This window comes from Rhamphochromis longiceps, linkage group LG8 (assembly GCF_057381845.1).
Source record: "Rhamphochromis longiceps isolate RC_006_pf linkage group LG8, R_longiceps_female_GT1.1, whole genome shotgun sequence".
NCBI lineage: Eukaryota > Metazoa > Chordata > Actinopteri > Cichliformes > Cichlidae > Rhamphochromis > Rhamphochromis longiceps.
Window position 1 is genome coordinate 20335221 of NC_140564.1, and position 26708 is coordinate 20361928.

At 45.5% G+C, this 26708-nt stretch overlaps 1 long non-coding RNA gene across 1 annotated transcript; it reads left to right on the forward strand.

Moving 5' to 3' along the window:
* The first annotated feature begins 20578 nt into the window (after positions 1-20578).
* LOC146663585 (uncharacterized) lies at positions 20579-21875 on the forward strand. Its single transcript, XR_014913046.1, has 2 exons — positions 20579-20726; positions 21109-21875. It is a non-coding gene; the product is annotated as an uncharacterized LOC146663585 (long non-coding RNA).
* The last annotated feature ends 4833 nt before the right edge of the window (positions 21876-26708 follow it).

Below are 26708 nucleotides of genomic sequence, written 5' to 3' on the forward strand. Positions count from 1 at the left end.
GTAGGATCTGGTGAAGTAGCTGGGGCGTCTGTTACTGCAGCTGTAGGGGCGTCTGTTACTGCAGCTGTAGGATCTGGTGAAGAAGCTGGGGCGTCTGTTACTGCAGCTGTAGGATCTGGTGAAGAAGCTGGGGCGTCTGTTACTGCAGCTGTAGGATCTGGTGAAGAAGCTGGGGCGTCTGTTACTGCAGCTGTAGGATCTGGTGAAGAAGCTGGGGCGTCTGTTACTGCAGCAGTAGGATCTGGTGAAGAAGCTGGGGCGTCTGTTACTGCAGCTGTAGGATCTGGTGAAGAAGCTGGGGCGTCTGTTACTGCAGCTGTAGGATCTGGTGAAGAAGCTGGGGCGTCTGTTACTGCAGGTGTAGGATCTGGTGATGTAGCTGGGGCGTCTGTTACTGCAGCGGTGGGATCTGGTGAAGTAGATGGGGCGTCTGTTACTGCAGCTGTAGGATCTGGTGAAGTAGCTGGGGCGTCTGTTACTGCAGCTGTAGAATCTGGTGAAGTAGCTTGGGCATCTGTTAGTGCAGCTGTAGGATCTGGTGAAGTAGCTGGGGCCTCTGTTACTGCGGCTGTAGGACCTGGTGAAGAAGCTGGGGCGTCTGTTACTGCGGCTGTAGGACCTGGTGAAGAAGCTGGGGCGTCTGTTACTGCGGCTGTAGGACCTGGTGAAGAAGCTGGGGCGTCTGTTACTGCGGCTGTAGGACCTGGTGAAGAAGCTGGGGCGTCTGTTACTGCGGCTGTAGGACCTGGTGAAGTAGCTGGGGCGTCTGTTACTGCGGCTGTAGGACCTGGTGAAGTAGCTGGGGCGTCTGTTACTGCGGCTGTAGGACCTGGTGAAGTAGCTGGGGCGTCTGTTACTGCGGCTGTAGGACCTGGTGAAGTAGCTGGGGCGTCTGTTACTGCGGCTGTAGGACCTGGTGAAGTAGCTGGGGCGTCTGTTACTGCAGCTGTAGGATCTGGTGAAGAAGCTGGGGCGTCTGTTACTGCAGCTGTAGGATCTGGTGAAGTAGCTGGGGCGTCTGTTACTGCAGCTGTAGGATCTGGTGAAGTAGCTGGGCCTTCTGTTACTGCAGCTGTAGGATCTGGTGAAGAAGCTGGGGCGTCTGTTACTGCAGCTGTAGCATCTGGTGAAGTTGCTGGGGCGTCTGTTACTTCAGCTGTAGGATCTGGTGAAGTAGCTGGGGCGTCTGTTACTGCAGCTGTAGGATCGGGTGAAGTAGCTATGGCGTCTGTTACTACAGCTGTAGGATCTGGTGAAGTAGCTGGGGCGTCTGTTACTGCATTTGTAGGATCTGGTGAAGAAGCTGGGGCGTCTGTTACTGCAGCTGTAGGATCTGGTGAAGTAGCTGGGACGTCTGTTACTGCAGCTGTAGGATCTGGTGAAGTAGCTGGGGCCTCTGTTACTGCAGCTGTAGGATCTGTTGAAGTAGCTGGCGCGTCTGTTACTGCAGCTGTAGGATCGGGTGAAGTAGCTGGCGCGTCTGTTACTGCAGCTGTAGGATCGGGTGAAGTAGCTGGGGCGTCTGTTACTGCAGCTGTAGGATCTGGTGAAGTAGCTGGTGTGTCAGTTACTGCTGCTGTAGGATCTGGTGAAGTAGCTGGGGCGTCCGTTACTACAGCTGTAGGACCTGGTGAAGAAGCTGGGGCATCCGTTACTGCATTTGTAGGATTGGGTGAAGTAACTGGGGCGTCTGTTACTGCAGCTGTAGGATCTGGTGAAGTAGCTGGGGCGTCTGTTACTGCAGCTGTAGAATCTGGTGAAGTAGCTTGGGCATCTGTTAGTGCAGCTGTAGGATCTGGTGAAGTAGCTGGGGCCTCTGTTACTGCAGCTGTAGGGGCGTCTGTTAATGCAGCTGTAGGATCTGGTGAAGTAGCTGGGGCGTCTGTTACTGCAGCTGTAGGATCTGGTGAAGAAGCTGGGGCGTCTGTTACTGCAGCTGTAGCATCTGGTGAAGTTGCTCGGGCGTCTGTTACTTCAGCTGTAGGATCTGGTGAAGTAGCTGGGGCGTCTGTTACTGCAGCTGTAGCATCTGGTGAAGTTGCTCGGGCGTCTGTTACTTCAGCTGTAGGATCTGGTGAAGTAGCTGGGGCGTCTGTTACTGCAGCTGTAGGATCTGGTGAAGAAGCTGGGGCGTCTGTTCCTGCAGCTGTAGGATCTGGTGAAGTAGCTGGGGCGTCTGTTACTGCATTTGTAGGATCGGGTGACGTAGCTGGGGCGTCTGTTACTGCAGCTGTAGAATCTGGTGAAGAAGCTGGGGCGTCTGTTACTGCAGCTGTAGCATCTGGTGAAGTTGCTCGGGCGTCTGTTACTTCAGCTGTAGGATCTGGTGAAGTAGCTGGGGCGTCTGTTACTGCAGCTGTAGCATCTGGTGAAGTTGCTCGGGCGTCTGTTACTTCAGCTGTAGGATCTGGTGAAGTAGCTGGGGCGTCTGTTACTGCAGCTGTAGGATCTGGTGAAGAAGCTGGGGCGTCTGTTCCTGCAGCTGTAGGATCTGGTGAAGTAGCTGGGGCGTCTGTTACTGCATTTGTAGGATCGGGTGACGTAGCTGGGGCGTCTGTTACTGCAGCTGTAGAATCTGGTGAAGAAGCTGGGGCGTCTGTTACTGCAGCTGTAGCATCTGGTGAAGTTGCTCGGGCGTCTGTTACTTCAGCTGTAGGATCTGGTGAAGTAGCTGGGGCGTCTGTTACTGCAGCTGTAGCATCTGGTGAAGTTGCTCGGGCGTCTGTTACTTCAGCTGTAGGATCTGGTGAAGTAGCTGGGGCGTCTGTTACTGCAGCTGTAGGATCTGGTGAAGAAGCTGGGGCGTCTGTTCCTGCAGCTGTAGGATCTGGTGAAGTAGCTGGGGCGTCTGTTACTGCATTTGTAGGATCGGGTGACGTAGCTGGGGCGTCTGTTACTGCAGCTGTAGGATCTGGTGAAGTAGCTGGGGCGTCTGTTACTGCAGCTGTAGAATCTGGTGAAGTAGCTTGGGCATCTGTTAGTGCAGCTGTAGGATCTGGTGAAGTAGCTGGGGCCTCTGTTACTGCAGCTGTAGGTGCGTCTGTTAATGCGGCTGTAGGATCTGGTGAAGTAGCTGGGGCGTCTGTTACTGCGGCTGTAGGATCTGGTGAAGTAGCTGGGGCGTCTGTTACTGCGGCTGTAGGATCTGGTGAAGTAGCTGGGGCGTCTGTTACTGCGGCTGTAGGATCTGGTGAAGTAGCTATGGCGTCTGTTACTGCGGCTGTAGGATCTGGTGAAGTAGCTGGGGCGTCTGTTACTGCGGCTGTAGGATCTGGTGAAGTAGCTGGGGCGTCTGTTACTGCGGCTGTAGGATCTGGTGAAGTAGCTGGGGCGTCTGTTACTGCAGCTGTAGGATCTGGTGAAGAAGCTGGGGCGTCTGTTACTGCAGCTGTAGGATCTGGTGAAGTAGCTGCGGCGTCTGTTACTGCAGCTGTAGGATCTGGTGAAGTAGCTGGGGCGTCTGTTACTGCAGCTGTAGGATCTGGTGAAGTAGCTGGGGCGTCTGTTACTGCAGCTGTAGGATCTGGTGAAGTAGCTTGGGCGTCTGTTACTGCAGCTGTAGGATCTGGTGAAGTAGCTGGGGCGTCTGTTACTGCAGCTGTAGGATCTGGTGAAGAAGCTGGGGCGTCTGTTACTGCAGCTGTAGCATCTGGTGAAGTTGCTCGGGCGTCTGTTACTTCAGCTGTAGGATCTGGTGAAGTAGCTGGGGCGTCTGTTACTGCAGCTGCAGGATCTGGTGAAGAAGCTGGGGCGTCTGTTCCTGCAGCTGTAGGATCTGGTGAAGTAGCTGGGGCGTCTGTTACTGCAGCTGTTGGATCTGGTGAAGTAGCTGGGGCGTCTGTTACTGCAGCTGTAGGATCTGGTGAAGTAGCTATGGCGTCTGTTACTGCAGCTGTAGGATCTGGTGATGTAGCTGGGGCGTCAGTTACTGCAGCTGTAGGATCTGGTGATGTAGCTGGGGCGTCAGTTACTGCAGCTGTAGGATCTGGTGATGTAGCTGGGGCGTCAGTTACTGCAGCTGTAGGATCGGGTGAAGTAGCTATGGCGTCTGTTACTGCAGCTGTAGGATCTGGTGATGTAGCTGGGGCGTCAGTTACTGCAGCTGTAGGATCTGGTGAAGAAGCTGGGGCGTCTGTTACTGCAGCTGTAGGATCTGGTGAAGTAACTGGGACGTCTGTTACTGCAGCTGTAGGATCTGGTGAAGTAGCTGGGGCCTCTGTTACTGCAGCTGTAGGATCTGTTGAAGTAGCTGGGGCGTCTGTTACTGCAGCTGTAGGATCGGGTGAAGTAGCTGGCGCGTCTGTTACTGCAGCTGTAGGATCGGGTGAAGTAGCTGGCGCGTCTGTTACTGCAGCTGTAGGATTTGGTGAAGTAGCTGGGGCGTCTGTTACTGCAGCTGTAGGATCTGGTGAAGTAGGTGGGACGTCTGTTACTGCAGCTGTAGGATCTGGTGAAGTAGCTGGGGCCTCTGTTACTGCAGCTGTAGGATCTGGTGAAGTAGCTGGGGCGTCTGTTACTGCAGCTGTAGGATCTGGTGAAGTAGCTGGGGCGTCTGTTACTGCAGGTGTAGGATCTGTTGAAGTAGCTGGGGCGTCTGTTACTGCAGCTGTAGGATCTGGTGAAGTAGCTGGGGCGTCTGTTACTGCAGCTGTAGGATCTGGTGATGTAGATGGGGCCTCTGTTACTGCAGCTGTAGGATCTGGTGATGTAGATGGGGCCTCTGTTACTGCAGCTGTAGGATCTGGTGAAGTAGCTGGGGCGTCTGTTACTGCAGCTGTAGGATCTGGTGAAGTAGCTGGGGCGTCTGTTATTGCAGCTGTAGGGGCGTCTGTTACTGAAGCTGTAGGATCTGGTGAAGTAGCTGGGGCGTCTGTTACTGCAGCTGTAGGATCTGGTGAAGTAGCTGGGGCCTCTGTTACTGCAGGTGTAGGATCTGGTGATGTAGCTGGGGCGTCTGTTACTGCAGCTGTAGGATCTGGTGAAGTAGCTTGGGCATCTGTTAGTGCAGCTGTAGGATCTGGTGAAGTAGCTGGGGCCTCTGTTACTGCAGCTGTAGGGGCGTCTGTTAATGCAGCTGTAGGATCTGTTGAAGTAGCTGGGGCGTCTGTTACTGCAGCTGTAGGATCTGGTGAAGAAGCTGGGGCGTCTGTTCCTGCAGCTGTAGGATCTGGTGAAGTAGCTGGGGCGTCTGTTACTGCAGCTGTAGGATCTGGTGAAGTAGCTGGGGCATCTGTTACTGCAGCTGTAGGATCTGGTGAAGTAGCTTGGGCATCTGTTAGTGCAGCTGTAGGATCTGGTGAAGTAGCTGGGGCCTCTGTTACTGCAGCTGTAGGGGCGTCTGTTAATGCGGCTGTAGGATCTGGTGAAGTAGCTGGGGCGTCTGTTACTGCGGCTGTAGGATCTGGTGAAGTAGCTGGGGCGTCTGTTACTGCGGCTGTAGGACCTGGTGAAGAAGCTGGGGCGTCTGTTACTGCGGCTGTAGGACCTGGTGAAGTAGCTATGGCGTCTGTTACTGCGGCTGTAGGACCTGGTGAAGTAGCTATGGCGTCTGTTACTGCGGCTGTAGGATCTGGTGAAGTAGCTATGGCGTCTGTTACTGCGGCTGTAGGATCTGGTGAAGTAGCTGGGGCGTCTGTTACTGCAGCTGTAGGATCTGGTGAAGAAGCTGGGGCGTCTGTTACTGCAGCTGTAGGATCTGGTGAAGTAGCTGCGGCGTCTGTTACTGCAGCTGTAGGATCTGGTGAAGTAGCTGGGGCGTCTGTTACTGCAGCTGTAGGATCTGGTGAAGTAGCTATGGCGTCTGTTACTGCAGCTGTAGGATCTGGTGATGTAGCTGGGGCGTCAGTTACTGCAGCTGTAGGATCTGGTGATGTAGCTGGGGCGTCAGTTACTGCAGCTGTAGGATCTGGTGAAGAAGCTGGGGCGTCTGTTACTGCAGCTGTAGGATCTGGTGAAGTAGCTGCGGCGTCTGTTACTGCAGCTGTAGGATCTGGTGAAGTAGCTGGGGCGTCTGTTACTGCAGCTGTAGGATCTGATGAAGAAGCTGGGGCGTCTGTTACTGCAGCTGTAGGATCTGGTGAAGTAGCTGCGGCGTCTGTTACTGCAGCTGTAGGATCTGGTGAAGTAGCTGGGGCGTCTGTTACTGCAGCTGTAGGATCTGGTGAAGTAGCTATGGCGTCTGTTACTGCAGCTGTAGGATCTGGTGATGTAGCTGGGGCGTCAGTTACTGCAGCTGTAGGATCTGGTGATGTAGCTGGGGCGTCTGTTACTGCAGCTGTAGGATCTGGTGAAGTAGCTGGGGCGTCTGTTACTGCAGGTGTAGGATCTGTTGAAGTAGCTGGGGCGTCTGTTACTGCAGCTGTAGGATCTGGTGAAGTAGCTGGGGCGTCTGTTACTGCAGCTGTAGGATCTGGTGATGTAGATGGGGCCTCTGTTACTGCAGCTGTAGGATCTGGTGATGTAGATGGGGCCTCTGTTACTGCAGCTGTAGGATCTGGTGAAGTAGCTGGGGCGTCTGTTACTGCAGCTGTAGGATCTGGTGAAGTAGCTGGGGCGTCTGTTATTGCAGCTGTAGGGGCGTCTGTTACTGAAGCTGTAGGATCTGGTGAAGTAGCTGGGGCGTCTGTTACTGCAGCTGTAGGATCTGGTGAAGTAGCTGGGGCCTCTGTTACTGCAGGTGTAGGATCTGGTGATGTAGCTGGGGCGTCTGTTACTGCAGCTGTAGGATCTGGTGAAGTAGCTTGGGCATCTGTTAGTGCAGCTGTAGGATCTGGTGAAGTAGCTGGGGCCTCTGTTACTGCAGCTGTAGGGGCGTCTGTTAATGCAGCTGTAGGATCTGGTGAAGTAGCTGGGGCGTCTGTTACTGCAGCTGTAGGATCTGGTGAAGAAGCTGGGGCGTCTGTTCCTGCAGCTGTAGGATCTGGTGAAGTAGCTGGGGCGTCTGTTACTGCAGCTGTAGGATCTGGTGAAGTAGCTGGGGCATCTGTTACTGCAGCTGTAGAATCTGGTGAAGTAGCTTGGGCATCTGTTAGTGCAGCTGTAGGATCTGGTGAAGTAGCTGGGGCCTCTGTTACTGCAGCTGTAGGGGCGTCTGTTAATGCAGCTGTAGGATCTGGTGAAGTAGCTGGGGCGTCTGTTACTGCGGCTGTAGGACCTGGTGAAGAAGCTGGGGCGTCTGTTACTGCGGCTGTAGGATCTGGTGAAGTAGCTATGGCGTCTGTTACTGCGGCTGTAGGATCTGGTGAAGTAGCTATGGCGTCTGTTACTGCGGCTGTAGGATCTGGTGAAGTAGCTGGGGCGTCTGTTACTGCGGCTGTAGGATCTGGTGAAGTAGCTGGGGCGTCTGTTACTGCAGCTGTAGGATCTGATGAAGAAGCTGGGGCGTCTGTTACTGCAGCTGTAGGATCTGGTGAAGTAGCTGCGGCGTCTGTTACTGCAGCTGTAGGATCTGGTGAAGTAGCTGGGGCGTCTGTTACTGCAGCTGTAGGATCTGGTGAAGTAGCTATGGCGTCTGTTACTGCAGCTGTAGGATCTGGTGATGTAGCTGGGGCGTCAGTTACTGCAGCTGTAGGATCTGGTGATGTAGCTGGGGCGTCAGTTACTGCAGCTGTAGGATCTGGTGAAGAAGCTGGGGCGTCTGTTACTGCAGCTGTAGGATCTGGTGAAGTAGCTGCGGCGTCTGTTACTGCAGCTGTAGGATCTGGTGAAGTAGCTGGGGCGTCTGTTACTGCAGCTGTAGGATCTGATGAAGAAGCTGGGGCGTCTGTTACTGCAGCTGTAGGATCTGGTGAAGTAGCTGCGGCGTCTGTTACTGCAGCTGTAGGATCTGGTGAAGTAGCTGGGGCGTCTGTTACTGCAGCTGTAGGATCTGGTGAAGTAGCTATGGCGTCTGTTACTGCAGCTGTAGGATCTGGTGATGTAGCTGGGGCGTCAGTTACTGCAGCTGTAGGATCTGGTGATGTAGCTGGGGCGTCAGTTACTGCAGCTGTAGGATCTGGTGATGTAGCTGGGGCGTCAGTTACTGCAGCTGTAGGATCGGGTGAAGTAGCTATGGCGTCTGTTACTACAGCTGTAGGATCTGGTGAAGTTCCTGGGGCGTCTGTTACTGCATTTGTAGGATCTGGTGAAGAAGCTGGGGCGTCTGTTACTGCATTTGTAGGATCTGGTGAAGAAGCTGGGGCGTCTGTTACTGCAGCTGTAGGATCTGGTGAAGTAGCTGGGACGTCTGTTACTGCAGCTGTAGGATCTGGTGAAGTAGCTGGGGCCTCTGTTACTGCAGCTGTAGGATCTGTTGAAGTAGCTGGCGCGTCTGTTACTGCAGCTGTAGGATCGGGTGAAGTAGCTGGCGCGTCTGTTACTGCAGCTGTAGGATCGGGTGAAGTAGCTGGGGCGTCTGTTACTGCAGCTGTAGGATCTGGTGAAGTAGCTGGTGTGTCAGTTACTGCTGCTGTAGGATCTGGTGAAGTAGCTGGGGCGTCTGTTACTGCAGCTGTAGGATCTGGTGAAGTAGCTGGGGCGTCTGTTACTGCAGCTGTAGGATCTGGTGAAGTAGCTGGGACGTCCGTTACTGCAGCTGTAGGATCTGGTGAAGAAGCTGGGGCGTCCGTTACTGCAGCTGTAGGATGTGGTGAAGTAGCTGGGGCATCCGTTACTGCAGGTGTAGGATCTGGTGAAGTAGCTGGGGCGTCTGTTACTGCAGCTGTAGGATCTGGTGAAGTAGGTGGGACGTCTGTTACTGCAGCTGTAGGATCTGGTGAAGTAGGTGGGACGTCTGTTACTGCAGCTGTAGGATCTGGTGAAGTAGCTGGGGCCTCTGTTACTGCAGCTGTAGGATCTGGTGAAGTAGCTGGGGCGTCTGTTACTGCAGCTGTAGGATCTGGTGAAGTAGCTGGGGCGTCTGTTACTGCAGGTGTAGGATCTGTTGAAGTAGCTGGGGCGTCTGTTACTGCAGCTGTAGGATTTGGTGAAGTAGCTGGGGCATCTGTTACTGCAGCTGTAGGATCTGGTGATGTAGATGGGGCCTCTGTTACTGCAGCTGTAGGATCTGGTGAAGTAGCTGGGGCGTCTGTTACTGCAGCTGTAGGATCTGGTGAAGTAGCTGGGGCGTCTGTTACTGCAGCTGTAGGATCTGGTGAAGTAGCTGGGGCGTCTGTTACTGCAGCTGTAGGATCTGGTGAAGTAGCTGGGGCCTCTGTTACTGCAGGTGTAGGATCTGGTGATGTAGCTGGGGCGTCTGTTACTGCAGCTGTAGGATCTGGTGATGTAGCTGGGGCGTCTGTTACTGCAGCTGTAGGATCTGGTGAAGTAGCTGGGGCGTCTGTTACTGCAGCAGTAGGATCTGATGAAGTTGCTGGGGCATCTGTTACTGCAGGTGTAGGATCAGATGTAAATGCAATTATTAGTATATGATAACGTGTAAGTGTTTAGATTCAGCTAATTCTCAAATTACATGTATCATTATAATATATCATAGATAATGAGATAAGTGTTTATTGGGGTTTTTTTTTGTTGTTGTATTTTAAACCTATTTGGTGAAGCCGCAAGGTGCAAGTTATAAGTATTATTATAAACAAAAGCATAATAAAAAAAATAACAACAACCAAAAATATGTGTATATTTTAAATGAAATTTTATGAAGTTTTAAATCATTAATTAGTTTTACATCCAGCATATTTCATGTACCCAAAGGTAAAGAAGTCCCTACCAACAAATATTTTCAGATTGCTCTGGCACAGTATATACTGATTGAATAAAACAAAGCGAAGTCCAACTGTTCACTGTAAAAAGTCTTTGATTGTATGTTTTTTTTTCTGAGAAGCTGCAACCACACAATAGCCAATCCACTGGTTTCACACGAACTTGTGACTGTCACACTGTCTACACTGTGCAACGAACCTGCCTTGACACATTAAGTGTTTCATGGAAAAAGATTTTAAAAGTCAGTTTATTGAAGTATTTGTAATTAAGTATCAAATTAAAAGAATGACTTTTTTTTGTATTTGTAAATTGTAAAAACTAATAAAAATTAAATAATAAAAATCAAAACTAATTTTGTAATGAAGAAAAGAAAGTAAAAAAAAGCCCCAGGATTGACACAGATTCTGCACTGATACCATACAATTTGCTTAATTTAGCTTTCACACATAAAAAGAAGTAATCTGGCTGCAGAGTGCATTGGTAAGGGAATGTAGTGTAGCAACAGGGTCATAAGATAAGGTTAGACTTTTGACAGAAAGCACTAGTCAAATACTTAGATCTGCTTGTGCGTGTGATAAATGGTTACAAGGGAAAACCTGAAGCAGGTGTGAAAGTTATACCTTTATTGTTAACACATAATACACGCTCATTTATTTTTCCCCCCAAAATAAATTATTTGATTATTAAAAAATAAAGTTTTTATGTCAAATAGCATTCTTTACTTTTAAGCCATTAAAATGTTTTTACTTTTTATGCTTAAAAAACGCCATCTGGTGGTGGGCCAGTGCGTGTGTGTGAGCGCGAGCGCGCCCCCGCGCTGTGCGAGCTTGTGCACGCGCCTGTGTCTGGGCCTGTGCTTGTCTGTGTGTGTGTGTGTGTGAAAATGTGTTAAACAAGAGTAAAAGTGCTTAGTTAAACTTGTGCTTTTGTAACGTTCAGTATGGCGAGACATACAGGTTGCATGCCTCGTTGCAAAACTTTATTTCAATTTTCAATCCGAAAAAGGAAAATGAGAATCAAAGTCTGAGTCGCAAAAAACTCTCGCGATCTCTCAAGCATAAGCTCACTGCGGCAGCAAAAACCCCTAGGTAAACAAGCAGGGAGACCTCCTGAAAAAACCCTCCGTTTTTCTCCAAAAACTTGATACTTGATTACTTGATAGGGACCCCTCTATTCCCAAAACTTATATTCAATAACAGGACAAAAACCCCTGAAAAAATCCTTAGTCTTTTTTCACAAATTCGGCTCCCACCCAATCCTTAGGCAATCAAGCAGGAAACCTCCTGAAAAAACCCTCCGTATTTTTATCCAAAACATGCGCAACAAAAAAACCCTAGAATAACTTGTTAGGGAACCCTCTATTCCCAAAACATATATTCGATAACAGGGCAAAAACTCCTGAAAAAATCCTTAGTCTTTTTTCTTCAAACCAGCCCTCTTACTAGCTCCGTCTCAAATTCAGCACACAGCCTAAGTTTTCCCTCGCTCCTACTCGCACCGAGCCGCAGCCAGCGCACAATTTTTTCCCTTGTTACTCTCGCTGTATCTGATCCTTAATGATTTGGGCTATTCATTCGGACTTTGCGCCGGAGGCCAACTCCGCTTCCGAGGCATGCCTAACTTCGCCCCGCTGCCAATCACATAACAAAGGGGCGGCTCCCCTCGCACCCCGGTTAGCCAATCGGATACAGGTCCAATTTTTAGGACCTCCCGCTGAGGTTAAGATTGGCACAGCGCTCCCAGAGGACGTCTGACTTCTATGGCGTTATTTTTGTGCCACTATTCTGAGCGCACGTAAAAAAGTTTGCAGGTGCAAGTGTTGTATTTTGAGGAGAAATTTGTTTTGAGCGAAGAAAAGCTGAATTTGAGTGAACAAAATTCATTCCTGCGTGCAAAAAATGTATTTCAGTGTTTGCTACTATCCACACACACACACAATAGCAGCCCCTTTCGCTCAGTTTTTGCATTGGTGCTCGCTCGCAATGTGATACTTGCGCTCTCAACATTTCTGCCTGTGCGCACTCAACTCCAGGCACGTGCAGAGGGGGAGGGGGGGGGGGGCTAGAGGGGCTTGAGCACCCGCCCCTTTCCTGATGGGTGCCCAAAGTGCCCTTTTGTTGAGGCAACTTTTTTAAAAAAAAAATTTTTTTCTTTTTTATGTGTGTGTGCGTGCGTGCGGAGTCCTGTCTGTGCCCCTCAACAATAATATTTAACTATTAATCACAGTTTTGCTAAATAAAAGGATCTGGCTTGCATCAGTCACATGATCACATTTAACCAATGATCGCCCTTGACGGCAGAACGCGCTGGTTACGAGCCAGGAACGAGCTCACAAAGAGCACGCGCATTTTTAGCGGTCCGGAGCTGTAGGAGAAACACAAATTAATTCAGAGACACAGACTGATGTGACAAAACCAGTAAGTAGGTCTACAGCGTAGTGTGTAGCACCCAGGAGTATTAGCTTATTACGTACACGTTGGTAAGTTGTCTTGTGGCAACTGACGAACTGAAACAAACGAGCGTGCTGTGTGTGCAACAGCGTGACAAACATTACCTGTCCTTTTATTAACTACACAAGTAGTGCTGGTGATAGCTGCTGGCTAACTGGGTAAGGCTGTAGCTCTGTCCACCGTTTTAGGGAACATATTTAGTTTTAAAGTATTTAGAAACATATTTAGTTTTAAAGTAAGTTTCCGGGCTTTTCTTGCCTTTCTGGAGGGACTATATTTCACTAAAAAACGATCTAATATGCATGTCCACATAATAATAATTTTAATTATAATATATTAAAAAACACACACTGTATTTTAAAGAACATACATTAAGAAGCAGATTATATTAGATTTATATTTTAAATAAGACAAAATTTGGATTTTACAGCAGTAAAATTATTGTATCTCTACAGTTTAAAAATGTAATAAGCTTTGCCCCTGCACAGAGTGGATAGTGAAACAAATGGAATCATCATAATGACATTATTTCATATTTATTTCTTCCTCCTCCTCATTGCTTTATTATTGTAGCTCTAGTAATAAATAATAATGTAAGGATTCTGGATCAGCACCATGATGCCCATAGTATATACAGTATTCTGAAGAAGGTCTAAAATGTCCCTGTGTGTGCTTGCATGTGTGTGTTTTATTTAGATGGATTTAAAAAAAAAATATTACTCATGATATAACATTGTCCAGACATGCCTGGTAAGGACATGAGGAGGAAACAGTAGGAGCTGTGTGAGGCTACTAAAGGCAGGGCTACAACATTTTTCTGTCATCATTTTATTATAGATTAAGTGCAAGAGTTGTTAGGTGTGGATAATTAGATTATAGTTTATTGCAATAGCAAGTTGTGCCTTGTTCTCACATAGCAAGTGGAGAGTGATATATGAAATGATGGAAGGAAGAAGAGAAGCAAAGAGTGAATCACAGGCAGAGCCTAAATTATTTCTCACAGTTTTTTGTTGCCTTATGGTTCCAAGCGCTGTCACCAATCTTTGGATTTTGTTATTTTCTCATGACACTTGTTTAATCAGCTACCATCTCTCCTATGGACTTTTTAATGTCTACAATCTCAGATCAACACAGCCCTGCCCTTCCCATGTTAGACTTTTGATGAATGTGTGTTGTTGTTATTCAGCCTGGTTCAATGTGCCCCTTTTTAACTTTGAGCACCCGCCCCTTTAAACCTCTCTGCACGGCCCTGCTCAACTCCTTCTCTACACCATTATATTTGTGCCACAAAACCAGCCAATCACAGACTTGGATGCAAAAAAATCTGATTGGCTGTTCTGGTCTCCAATCAGCTTGAAATGACGAAATGCAATAGGAACACAGAGTGGCGGAGTTTGAAATATTACTCTTTCTGGGTCACAAAATAAACTTTTAAGATATTTTCATGCAAGAATGGTGCTGTGTAAACTTCAAATATCTGCTCGATTCATCAAGACATCACATATTTGCATAAGTGCTCTAACGTTTTCAGAGATGCCTGTTACCCACCAGCTGACCGGGTGGTCACTTGGGTTAAACATAATATATAAGGCTGAACTGACAAAAAAATCACAGACCAGGTGTTATAGGAAAAACCATAAAGCCTTTGAACTAAAACAAACGCTGTTGTAACAGTGATGTACACTGTCTTGTTGATATATATGTATGATTTGTATCACCTTCATGTTTCCAAACCGATATCATGAGCAGCAGCTTTCACAGCTGTGGCTCCAGCAAACATCAGCTGATACTAGAAATTAATTTTAAATAAATTACAACAACAGCTTATCAAGCTTGAACGTGCTGCTGTTGTTGTTTTGCGCAATATCCGCTTGTTTCCTGTTTCTGGCGCAAAGTGGGAGATAAACAAACAAGAGAGACGATCAGCTGATCATTGATTAGTTTCATGATTGAAGTAGCAACAGGAGAGAGAGGGAGAGAGAATGAGGGGAGAAGCGGCAGCTGTGCAGCGTAAAGAAAAAATAACTCCAGCTTTGTGTCTTTTTTTCATTCTAGCTGAAGTACGGGACTAATCGCGTTCCTTTTCCCCTTAATACGGATGTATTGTATTTGGTCCAGCCCAGAGTTGATCATGACGAATTGGCTAATCCACCACCTTCCATTGTTTATACCGTTACAAAAACAAACAAACATAAAAATGAAAAATCACCATCGGCCCATCGGGCAAATGCCCGATATGCCCAATGGCCGGTTCCAGTCCAGCTGTGCGGTCAGCTGGTGGGTAACAGGCATCTCCAAAAACGTTAGAGCACTTATGGAAATATGTGATTTCTTGATGAACCGAGCAGGTATTCGAAGTTTACACAGCTACATTCTCGCATGAAAATATCTTAAAAGTTTATTTTGTGACCCAGAAAGAGTAATATTTCAAACTCCGCCACTCTGTGTTCCTCCGCCACTGCCTCGATTGAGTTTTGGATGAAATAGATTCTGGGATATTGCATATCGTCATTTCGAGCTGATTGGAGACCAGAACAGCCAATCAGATTTTTTTGCATCCAAGTCTGTGATTGGTTGGTTTTGTGCCACAAATATAACGGTGTAGAGAAAGAGTTGAGCGCGCACAGCAGAAATGTTGAGAGCGCGAGCAACACATTGCGAGTGAGCGCCAATGCAAAAACTGAGCGAGAGGGGCTTCTATTGTGTGTGTGTATGGATAATAGCAAACACTGAAATACATTTTTTGCACGCAGGAATGAATTTTGTTCACTCAAATTCAGCTTTTCTTCGCTCAAAACAAATTTCTCCACAAAATACAACACTTGCACCTGCAAACTTGTTTTTTTACGTGCGATCAGAATAGTGGCAAAAAACATAACTCCATAGAAGTCAGGCGTCTTCTGGGAGCGCTGTGCCAGTCTTAACCTCAGCAGCAGATCATAAAAATGGGACCTGTATCCGATTGGCTAACTGGGGTGCGATCAGATACAGCGAGAGTAACAAGGGAAAAAATTGCGCGCTGGCTGCGGCTCGGTGCGAGTAGGAGCGAGGGAAAACTTAGGCTGTGCGCTGAATTTGAGACGGAGCTAGTAAGAGGGCTGGTTTGAAGAAAAAAGACTAAGGATTTTTTCAGGAGTTTTTGCCCCTGTTATCTTTTTTTTTTTTTTTCGCTTGTCCCGTTCGGCTCTTTTGCCATCAGAATTATTGTCTAAAGGTGAAGAAAGATGCCCAACAGATTTACTTTACCAAATTGACCATCCCAGCCTTGCTGTAATGGTCCATTTGATTCACCCTTTGATTGTTTATTTTACTTTCTCTTGCTGAATACGGGACAGACTTGACTGGGGGAAAGAAGGGGAGAAAGAAAGAGGGAAAGAAAAACAGCTGAGAAGAGGGATGGGGGAGAAGGGCAAAAAACAAAAACCAACAGAATGAGCAGAGAAAAAAATGCATATATCGATCACCTTGATCACCTGTTGAGAAACAAAAAAGAAAACAAGCAGAAGAAAACAAGAGTAATAGAATAAACAACATCACAATGATATATGGGAATATGACAGTAAATACTAAATATTAAACATTATTGTGCAGCACATAAGATCAACAGAACACAGTGTGCTTTGAGGTAGGAGCCAAAAAGGGTGTAGTTTGTGGGTGTGATCACCCGTGTGTACACCTGTGAGCATGGACACGCTTGTTTTTTTTAAAAGGTTCCTTCATGTAATGATCTGCTAGAGGGTGTGGGGAGCCACAGCCCCGTCCTCCAGGGTATGAAGCAGGTATGGAGGAGATCAAAACTCCAGACATCCAGAGGCCCCCAGAACACAAGAGACCAAGGAAGACCAACAGAGGGGCAGCCGTGCCACTGTCCCGGAAAGAGCTGAGGAGAGTCCCAGATGAGGGGTCACTCAGCAGCCATGGAGCAGAAGCCAGGGGAGGTTGCAGTGACGCGCCCGTGAGCTCCGCCGGCAGCCAGCCGTGCCTGAGTGACCGAGCCCCAGGCCGAGAGGCTGGGGGCACCCCACCTCCGAAGTGGCCCGAGCGAGCTCCAGGCTCCAGGCCCCGATAAGCAGCCGCCAAGGAGTAAGCCGGTGTGTACCTGGACGCCCACCCCCGGACACAAAGAACCACCAACACACCGATGTCTGAGGGAGTCCGCCACCGGCAGGGGAAGTGGTGGTAGGGGGAGATAGGCCTCCAAATCTTGGAGGGCCTGAGATGTCCCCAGAGAGGTGGCGTCTGATACCCAACCTGACATATAGACATAGACATACAGGCACACACAGATACAAACATCCATTCCCACCCTCATGCTCTCATACGCACTTACTCCACACTCAACCAACGTGGAGACAGACATAAAGAGACGCTGTACACACAATCACACTCCCCAAGCGTACTCTACGAACCGGGTCTAGGTACCCTTGCCCCTGGAGGGGGGAACTGCACCCAGACCCAGGTGGTGTTACCCTTTTCCCTGCGGTGGGGAGAAGCAGACCGCCCCGACTCCGCAGCAGCAGGAAGGCCCCACACTCCAGACCCCAGTCGGATGGCCAACTCCTCCTCCTAGCCCCCCGCTCCAGCAGGCCGCAGAGAACGGGGGTGAGAGAAGACTCCAAACCTCCCTCCACCCGCTCATTGTAGTGTTGATGTATGTGTGTTCTAAGGTGCATTTAAAACCCAGGAGGGCATGGAGCTACCTGCCAGAGAGCAGCAGGTAAGCGCATGGTCCCTCCTGCTAGCCCTCAATGTCTACGTGTATTTAAAATTGAGAGGTGGGCAACGACGCCAGGGGTGAGGTGTACACCCTGATGGTAATTTGGATTCCGTGTATCGTGCCCACCCCCAAGATCCTATATGTATGTGTAATGAGAGTGTGAGTAATGTGAATGTCTAAGTTGTGGGATAAAATTGAGGCAGAGGCAGCCAGAAGGGGACGGGGGGGGGGGGGGGAGAGAGCCTCCTCTGCACCCTGGTGACACACCCCTACTCCACAGCCCTGCATGTGTGGGTGGTTGTGGTGGAGCGGGAAGAGGAAGGCAGCTGGAGATGGGGAGGGAAGGAAGGGAGGGGCAAGTGACCCCTCCCTGGGGCCAGCTCCCCCGCTGACCCCAGTAGGCACCCCCATACTCCGCGACCCGCCAGGCAAAGGGGGCCCAGGCCCATCCAGACCAGGGCCCAGTGCAGCAGCGCCGCCCGGCCCCACAGAGCCCGGGACAGTCCACCCAACCCCACCACAGAGAAAACTGCACCCACCCCACAATCCACTCATCTTCCAGACTACATAAGACAATAGACGCCCAGGCTGAGATCTTCCTCCACCTCTCCTGTATCTCCCCCTCCTGCAGAGAGAGTTCCTGAAGAGAGGAAAGCTCCTGCAAGATGTGACAACCTCCCCCACCAGTTGAAGAGCCCCCCAGGTGGCTCGACGCACCGGCGGCACCCTGCGCCAGGGCTGGGCCCCCATGCACCCACCCGCCCACAACCCCGGCAACACACCAACCAGGACCCAAGCCCCCGAGGCCCGGCCAGGGCCCCAGCCCAGAGACGGAGCGCCCCCAGAACCTCACGCCCATCCCGGACCCACCCAGGGGCAGCCAGCCAGTCAGTAACCCACATCCGTCAGCACCGACCCTCCCCTAGCCCTGCTGCATGCAGCCACGAGGAAACCGTCACCTAAGAGCCAACAGAGCCCCTAATTGGCCATGACCGCTACCCCGGGTTGAGCCCCCCAAGGAAGATGCCTCCGGGGAACCCCAAGACGCCCTAAGCCTGTCCCTACCCCCACACCAATCACAACAGTGAAGGCGGGACCAAACTATGACCCCCCACCCCCACTAGGTGATGGAGCTGATCAAAGGAGCCCAGAGCAATTGATCTGATGTGGTGGCAGAGGCTGTATCAAGACTAATGTAATCTAATAGATAATTTCTATATTGGTTAGAATTAAGATTATTTTTTATTTTTCCAGTTCATGAGGACTGTTTTCTTGGCTATGCATATGGCAGTGAAAACCATATGGGCTATATTCTTTTCTGAAGTGACATTATCTAAGCTGCCCAACAAACACACTAAGGGGGAAGTTGAAATGTTACATTTCAGACACTTTGATAAGTCTTCACATATCTCGCGCCAAAACTTCTGAACTGGTGGACAGAACCAAAGAGCGTGGATATAATTGTCCGGTGAATTGGTTTGGCAGTGTGAGCAGTTGTTGGTAGACGTAAAGCCCATCTTGAACATCCGATGACCTGTATAGTGCACTCTATGTAATATTTTGTATTGAATTAATTGAAGACTGGGATTTCTAATTAGATGAAAGGTTTTTAAGCAAATCTGAGACCAGAAGTTTTGGTCTAAGTTAACTGATAAATCCGCTTCCCATTTTGCAATAGGAAGTGATATTGATTCATCTGTTTTAGAAAGCGTTCTGTATATTTTGGATAGTAATTTGGGGGTTTTAAGAGTAAGAAATTGAACCACACTTGGTGGTGTTTGTAGTTCAACTTGACCCGGTTTAAAAAAATTTTTTACTATGGATTTAATTTGTTCATATTCTAAAAATCTTTTCTTGTTGATCCCATATTGTGTAACTAGTCTATCAAATAAAATAAATTCTGTTCCTTCTAGTATATGTTCTAAATATTTGATTCCTTTACCACTCCAATCTGAAAAGTTTATCATATTATTGTTTTGTAATATGTCAGGGTTGTTCCAGATAGGTGTACGTTTGCATGGGATTAATGAAGACTATTCCCCTGTTATCGAATATAAGTTTTGGGAATAGAGGGTTCCCTAACAAGTTATTCTAGGGTTTTTTTGTTGCGCGTGTTTTGGATAAAAATACAGAGGGTTTTTTCAGGAGGTTTCCTGCTTGATTGCCTAAGGGTTGGGTGGGAGCCGCAGGGCGCTGAATTTGTGAAAAAATACTAAGGATTTTTTCAGGGGTTTTTGCCCTGTTATTGAATATACGTTTTGGGAATAGAGGGGTCCCTATCAAGTAATTCTAGGGGGATTTGTTGTGCATTTTTGGAGAAAGACAGAGGGTTTTTTTCAGGAGGTCTCCCTGCTTGTTTGCCTAGGGGTTTTTGCTGGAAGCCACAGTGAGCTTATGCTTGGGGGATTGCGAGAGTTTTTTGCATCTCAGACTTTGATTCTCATTTTCCTTTTTTGGATTAAACAAATGCAAATAAATTGAAATAAAGTTTTCCAACGAGGCATGCAACCTGTATGTCTCGCCATACTGAAAGTTACAAAAGCACAAGTTTAACTAAGCACTTTAGAGAGTGATATTATACCCCTTTCGTCAAACGCAGTGATTTATGACCCCCTTAATTGATTTATGACCCCTAATAAATTATTCATGAGCTCCGGAAGTCCGGAAGTAGGAAGTAATTAAGTAATAAAAATATGATATTCATAAAAATATGATATTCATAAAAATATGATATTCATAAAAATATAATTGATTATTTAGAAAGTTTCTTATATATCAAAATAGCATTCTTTTATTTCTTTAAGCAATTAAATTTTTTTTTATTTTTTTATGCTCAAAAAACGCCATCTGGTGGCGAGTCAGTGTGTGTGCGCGCGCCCGCGCGCGCCCGAGGCTGTGTGTCTGGGCGCTCGGGGGCGCGCCCGTGTCTCCGGACCGTGCTCTCTCGGGCTCCGTGCTCATGTGTTTAAAAATGTATTAAACCATATTAAAATTGTTTAGTTAAACTTGTGCTTTTGTAACGTTCAGTATGGCCACAAACACATGCTGCATGCCTTGGGGGAAAACTTTATTTAGATTTATATGCATTTGTAGATTTAGAATAAAACTCATACTCAGAAAAAACTCGCGATCCCCTAACCCTCCTTAGATACATAAGCAGGGAAAACTCCTTAAAAAACCCTCCGCGATTTCTCCAAAACCCTACAATAACTTGTTAGGGTACCCCCTCTATTCCCAAAACCTTATATTCGATAACAGGGAAAATCCTTAGTCTTTTTTCTCAAATTCAGCGCCCCGCGGCTCCCTTCATGCTCAGCCAAACAAAGCCAAAACTCCTTTTAAAAAATTCTCCGCGATTTCTCCAAAACCCTAGAATAACTTGTTAGCTACCCCTCTATTCCCAAAAAAAAAAAGCGCTATAATCCAAAAACATTGGGAAAGCTCCTCTTACTAGCAAGCTCTAAAATTCAACCCACACTCTAAGTTCTACCTCGCTCTTAATCTCCGATCCACAACTTCTTGCAGAGCACAATTTTTTCCTGCTTGTTCGCTCCCCGCTCTGCTCCCGAATGCGCTGCTTACCTCGTTTGAAAATTCCCCCCTTAGACCAACTCCGCCTCACTGCGCCCCGCTGCCAATCACATAACCCTTGCACCGCTCCCTTTGCACCCCGGTTAGCCAATCGGCTCCAGGTCTGATTTTACGATTTCCCGCTGAGGTTAAGACTATCGTCGAACCCCCAGAAGACATCTGACTTCAGACGTATCAACAACTGGCGCCGCTCAGACTGCTTGCGAGTTCGCATAGGGAGCGGCCGATTTCAACAGCAACTTGCGTCTCTTTCCTTATCCGCATATCATTCGGTAAGTGTTAATCTTCCTCTCTAACTACATTTTTGCATTTTCCTTTTTACCATTCTGTCAATCCTTTCATTTAAAAAAATAAATAAATATCACAATGGTTTGTAACAGGTACAATACACCATCCATCCATCCATTCGCCTCCACTTATCCTTTTCTCAGGCTCGCGCGGTGCGCTGGAGCCTATCCCATGTACAATACACTTTAAAATATATATAAGCTCCACTTTTAACTCCCGTAAAGGTTTATACATTACATGTCTACATCACCTATCATGGCCTCATCGGGTATCTCATATCATCTTGTTATTGTTATGTTATGCTCCTTTGATATTTTGCTAGTTTGCGTGTTTTAAAACTCTTTTTGTTTTTCTTTATATTTTTAGACCCAGATGTGTTAACCTGATCCCTGCGAAACACCAGCTCTGCGTGGATTTTGACCGCGAGTGACCGGATGTTGTTTCCGGCCTGAGGTTGCCTGAAATGCCGTGAGGCTCGTTTGAAAGATTGCGCCCGAGACCAACTCCGCCTCCAAGGCATGCCTACCTTTAGCTGCCACCAGTGAGATATCAGAGCCGGGCTCCACATATCCAATCAGGAGCACGAGCAAGACAGCTTTTGCAGACTCTCCAGAAATATACAAGTCCTTACCAACTGCTCTGCAACCCAGTGTTTCTGGTCCCCTCACTAACATCGCTTTTTGAGATATTTTTTATGAACCACCAAAAAAGCAATTTTACCCCACAGACTGGGTCTGAGGGCAGCAGCGGGGACAAATGATTGTAATGAAGCGACGGACATTTCATGGCTGGTCTTGCATAATCGTGAGTTATTATGTCATATGGTGATAAGTACATAGTTTTGCAAGAGGCATACAAGCACTGTGGAAAAAGTAATCATAAAACTGTTTTTGTGAACACCCTACGTTATGCTTTAAAAAATGTGATACATGTAATGTGATCATCAAAGAACATGATTTAAAAAAAAAAAACTTTTATTCTTATGCTTTTAAAGTATGTCAGATTATCTTAAAACACTTATTTGTATGTTATAATGTTTTTCTTACACCATGTGTAATTTTTATAGACACCTTATTCATTGTATCAATGTGTAATTATGTATCTTTGATAAATAAATAAAATATTTAATCTTGTATTTGTGTACTTTCTGGTGATTCAATAAAAAATTAGTCACACATCGCTCTGATAAACACAGATGGCTGAAAGAAATGTTTGATGGAACAAAGGAAACAAGTGTCTTGCTGCTAAACTTTTAAGTCACCATGGTTTAAATGAGAAAGTCTGTATGTAAAACATGAAAAACTCCATATCAGTGATATCTACAAAGGTGTACTCATTTCTTTGTAATGGTACTTTACTGTTCCAATGAAACAAAAAGAAAATCTCATTTTTAAAGTACATTTTTCGGCCACCCTGACCTATTTTCAGGGGCAAGAATGTTGATGTTAGACTGTGTTTTAAATCAGGTTGTGATCTTAAACTAACTATCACAGCACTGATTTCAGTTGTAATGTCAATTAGAATCCCAATTTGGCTTTTCTCCAGTCAGTGTTATGGTGAAATTTAACTTGTTCTTTTGTGTAATTGCACATGGCCCAGCAAAGGACCCCTTAGTAAACTGTACAGCATAAGTTTTCAATTCACTTTTGTCAGAAAACTTCACAGTATGAGAAGTTACAGCACAGTTTCTCCAAACGTGTGGTTCTTTTTCAGCCAGCGTGCTTTTAGAGCATCTACATTAGCTCATGTAGTAAAAGTACAATCAGTAAGTGTACTTTAACATTTGAGATTCCGAGTCACTCTTGCTTAGATCATGTGAACTATATCATGAACCTTTTTTTGTATAATGCATCAAACGTGTTCAAATCAGTTTATTTTCAATTTATTTTAACTAATCTAGAGACAAGCAACTCCTTTTTAGCTTCTGTTATGTATTTACCTCTCACACCTTAATCTAGATGTTAGTGTTCTCAGAGTTAACATGTCTCATGTTGCCATGTTGTATTTCTAATACCCAGCCTCAGTGTTCGCCCTGTTGACCCTCAAATCCAAACACCAATGATCTAGATATTCACAACATTCATAAGGAGATTCTTAAGGTCTTAAGTTTTGTTGTTTTTATGTTTTACAAAAAAAAAACTTCACATTTTTTATATTTTTAAACGAAAGTGACATGCAAGGATATTTTTCTTTAGTGATGTTGCTTCAGCAATCTCAAATACTAATTATTCTGGGAATTTTTATGGTCAAACTATGTGATTTTCCAAATGTGTGTGTGTGGAGTAAAATGACCTTGTTCTTATGATGTTGTCACCGTGAATCATTTAGGATTAACAACACAAATTGTATCGATAGCAGAAACAGTCTTATAACTTATAATTCTCACACGTTACCGCTAGTTTTACAAACGCAGTCTTCTTCAGCTCTGTTTATGTAGCTTTTATGAAACTGATTTTCCATAGTACAAGTAGAATTTAATTTTTCTTTGCTCTCCAGTATAAATGCAATAATTTGCAGGCTTTTTACTGAAACTCTCACAATGCAACACTCAATGCTCAGAGCTTCATATATCAACAGCTCTGAAAATATCTTCTTTTTTAAAGTAATGTAGGACAGGATCTCTCACTCTCTGTGTCTCAAAAAAAACCCAACTAAACTGGCAATCACCACTAAACAAATGAAAGTAGTTTATGGCTTTTTTATCAGCTGCATTTCTTTCATTCATGTATTGATCCCATTGTTTATTGGTAATGCTTTTAGGTCACTGTTTTAGCATGTCTGCCTCACACTCCATTTAAACAGTTTAACAGATAGTGGGGTCTGGTAAGGAAGTTGGGGGGAAGCAGACAACTCCACAGGAAGAGTCTTTTTGTCTTTTCTCCACTGTAAAAGATAGCAAGGCAGTGTGAAACTTTCTTTGCGGGAAAGACAAAACTGAGAGCCATGCTAGGCTCAGTGAGAGACTCTGCTCACCCTCTGCCCCAGCGATGGCAGTCCCTCACCAAGCTTGATTTCTGTTCTTTGTCTTGATTAAAGAATGTTAGCTACCGCTCATCGCTTGTCTGCAGGCTTTATTAAACGGAAAACTTCCACAACAACCTCTAAACAGTGGTTTATGGCTTTTTGTCACCTGCAACACCATGTAACACTTGGATGTTAGATTCTTTTACCAGTCAGTGTTGTTAGCCCCAACCCCCAGGCTCCAGGTGTCTGAGCTCTAACCCTGGCTGCCAAATGTCCCCCTGAGGCCTTTGTGCCTTTTACCACCAGACTAAGTTTGTAGTCCTATCTACTAATATTATTTAATTTTTTTATTATAGCACAAGGTTCAGTTAGGTTACTACTTTGACTTCCTCAATTTGCGCACATTTCTGACCCGATACTTTATCAAGCTTTTACTCGAGTGTTTTTGACACTAGCAGCTGTACTTCTACTTAAGTGAAAATTGCCTGCAATTTTGCCACCTCAGTTGCCACTTTTCTGGAGTTTGTACACTTTTTATATTGAAACGTTCAACGTTTTACGTGTTATCCTTGATCACAGTTCTAAACAAGTTAACTTTCTTCACTTCAAAGTAACCCAAAAAAGAAACTATATGTCCAGTTCTCTTTACTCCAAACCTGGTTTAAGGCTATGCTGTTGTTGTGATATGGCCATACAAATAATATTAAGTTTAATTAATCTTTTAAAAAAATGGCTGCTTCATGGCTACCTGTTCAGAGAATTTGCAGACTTTTATGGAAACTGTCACAATGTAACACTCTCACTGTCAAAACAGGGTTGATCCATGTTTCTATGAACACTGATTAATATATCAACAGCTCTGAAAATCCTTTTTTTTTTTTAAGTAAAGCAGAACAGGATCTCTGTATCTCTAAAAATCCCAACAAAACTGGCAATCACCTCTAAACAAATGGAAGTAGTTTATGGATCTTTATCACCTGCAACACCATGTAACACCTAGATGTTAGACTCTTTTACCATCACATTTGCAAGGGTTTATGTTTTATCCTTGATCACAGTTCTAAATAAGTTAACTTTCTTGACATAAAAGTAGCCCAAAGAAGACAAATATATGTCCAGTTCTTTTTTACTCCAAACCTACTGATCGGAAAACATTATGTGATGCTGGAAGTTTTCATCCTATCCATCTGCAAAACAAGTTTACCTGTAAGCCAACACATTAGACGTAAGCAAATTTGTGAAATTCCTGAACAATGTGCTTTGTGGAGTAGCAGTAGTACTAGAACTAGTACTAGTAGTCCTAGTATTCTGCAGCAACCAGGCTTCAAGAGTGATCACTCTTCTGGCTTTCAAATAGTGAAAACATGTCACAGTCTTAACCGCAAATCAGAAATGTTGGTAAATTTAAAAAGGAATTTAAACGTCAGCTTTGACATAGACACAGACTTTATTAATGCCACACTCAGGAAATTCACATGTTACACATGATTTAGCTCACCTGCTAAATCCCCAGAGCAATAACCACATCAGCATCATTAGCCTGAGTGTTGATCCTCCAGGTGAGTGAGTGGAGTTGAGTGTGTGTGTGTGTGTGTGTGTGTGTGTGATCAGAGGTGAAGCTGCTTTCTGCAAAGTCTCATCAACAACCAGGAAGAGTCTAAAAGCACTAAATATGAAACAGACCATTTACCATACCCAACACTGAGCTCCTGCACAGTCAGATGGAGTGAAACATAATGTCCCAGTGGTGTTCTGTTGGATTTAGCAGGTGAGCGTTGTTGCCAGTCAAAACCTTTTTGGAAACTCTTTACAAGAATCAATGTAATTATTTGTTTTACTTGAATCAAATGTATTGGTTTATATACCTGAAATAAAACTTTTTTTTGGAAACCCGTTACATCAAATAAAACTTTCTTGGAAAAGCATTGCAAGAATCAATCGAGTTATTTGTTTTACCCCATTCAAATCTATTGGTTTCATTACATCAAATTAAATAATTTTGGAAACCCGTTACATCAAATAAAACTTTCTTGGAAAAACTTTACAAGAATCAATGTAATTATTTGTTTTACTTGAATCAAATGTAATGGTTTATATACCTGAAATAAAACTTTTTTGGAAACCCTGTACATGAAGTAAAAGGTTTTTGATCTTGTAAGTTCTGGCTTTAATATTTTCAGCTGATAAAGTGAACTTCATACAAACTCTGTGTTAGAAAAATCAAACTGTGTCTCGTGCGGGTGTATTGTGACTGCTCCATCACAATGTATAATTTGACTTGTGAGGTACACACAACAAGGCCAACAAGAAAAAGTGAATTAGAGATTCATTACAAAATACAAAAAATAAAAATAAATAGTGCACAAATTTAAAACAAGCAAAACACCTATGCAAGAGTAACTACTAATGATTTACAAATACTTGTCATATACAACCAATACACTCAGAGAATTTTACCATATCAGTATAAAGCTCTCTGTAATTCCTGGACAGTTCGTGAAATAATTTAAAATTAAATCTGCACTTCAGTTAACTATTCTTTTTTAACAACAGGTTTATGTCTTAGATCTATGGATACAGCTAAAACACTCTGCTTGTATAATGCTGTATTCTCTCCCAGCTTATCCTTTTCTCACAACAGGGTGATTCCCAAAGTACGAGTCAATAAAACAATCACTCTAAAAACCAGAACAGAAAGATAAAGTTGCAAAATAAAAGATTAAGGATTGTGTTTTTATAGCATGTAGTAAACTATCCCCTTTTTCTAACACAGAGTTTGTATGAAGTTCACTTTATCAGCTGAAAATATTAAAGCCAGAACTTACAAGATCAAAAACCTTTTACTTCATGTACAGGGTTTCCAAAAAAGTTTTATTTCAGGTATATAAACCATTACATTTGATTCAAGTAAAACAAATAATTACATTGATTCTTGTAAAGTTTTTCCAAGAAAGTTTTATTTGATGTAACGGGTTTCCAAAATTATTTAATTTGATGTAATG